This window comes from Limulus polyphemus, unplaced genomic scaffold (assembly GCF_000517525.1).
Source record: "Limulus polyphemus unplaced genomic scaffold, Limulus_polyphemus-2.1.2 Scaffold292, whole genome shotgun sequence".
NCBI lineage: Eukaryota > Metazoa > Arthropoda > Merostomata > Xiphosura > Limulidae > Limulus > Limulus polyphemus.
In genome coordinates this window covers 563,533-565,051 of record NW_013665902.1, presented here as the reverse complement: position 1 = coordinate 565,051, position 1,519 = coordinate 563,533, and positions in this window count along the sequence as shown.

The following is a 1,519-nucleotide window of genomic DNA, read 5'->3' as shown; positions in this document are numbered from 1 at the left end:
AACTCGCAGCAAAATAAGCACTGAAGCGAATGTCATAGCAGAGTTAGCACTGAAAGGAATGTCTATTAGGCCCTTTCTAAAATATTTGTTACAGGTTTTTAAAGTGTGAAACTTTGCTGCCTGAAAGAAACACAGAAAGAAGAAGCTAAGACAGTTCTGGATTCTTTAGAACAAACTACAGTTGCAGCAAGATAATAAGAAACGGGAATATTCTTACTGTCATTTATATAATTATATAAATTCTTCATGTCTTTAAAGATGATGAATAAAAGAAAAAGAATATTGTTTGGATATGAATGTGTATTTTTGGTGCAAATACAAAACACTTTCTATATCTATGGTTAATGAAGTGTAGCCAGTTTGGGACAATATAAGCAATTGGATATCAGTTATATTATGTATCAAATAAAATGACTCCAGTTAATACATCTTTTGAGTTTAATTATGGTGAATATTGAGATTCGATCAATCTATTATTCAGTTAAGAGAAATTTTAGAACATAGTGTTTATCTAATGGTTTGTAAGTTAATGTTATGAGTCAACTAATCATTAGTTCAGTTATGAGGAAATTTAGAGTTTGGTCTTTATTTAATGATTTATAAGTGAATGTTGAGAGTTACCTGAATTGGTAATACAATAGAGAGAACGTTTGGAGCTTGGTCTTTATTTAATGATTTATAAGTGAATGTTAAGAGCTACCTAAATTGATAATTTAATAAAGAACGTTCTGTGTATAGAACCTTCGGTGATAGCGTTTTCTTTGTTTGATGTTTATTCTTTAACAACGCTCCACATATTTACAAGTAATTGACATTTTTACAGACCAGATATCTTTCTTACTTATTAATCATTAACAGTACTCGTGCTCATGGTAACCAGCTTCCACTTTACTACTAGAGGGGGAACTATCCGTTGGTCAAAGAGTGGGTGGTGTTGACTCTGTCTTCCCTCTAGTTTTTCACTGCTAAATTTGGGACGGCTACCTAAAGATGGGATGGGCGCCAACAGGTAAATCTGCCCGAAAATCACCAATGATGCATCAGCATCCAAGGTACCCCAACAGTCGTAAGCTGCTTCAGAACACAAAAAATGAAAAAGTTGTGAGGATTGGATGAAAACCGTTACCATAGTTGATAGTCTATTCGATCATCTAACTCTTATTGTGAATTAGTAATCTGTCATAAGAATAACTAGCAACTGATTAATGACTAAATTTAGATAGGTTTGTTCACTTGCGTGTTTGTTTGTTTTTAGTGCAAAGCCACATTGAGCTAGCTGCTGTACCCACCATAGGGAGTCGAACCCCAAATTTTAGCTTTGTAAGTTCGTAAACTTATCGCTGACCCATGGAGGGGACATTTAGGTATGTAATCGTGTAATGATTGTTTTGGTTGTTACTCGTCTTGTAATGATTGTTTTGGTTGTTACTCGTCTTGTAATGATTGTTTTGGTTGTTACTCGTCTTGTAATGATTGTTTTGGTTGTTACTCGTCTTGTAATGATTGTTTTGGTTGTTAC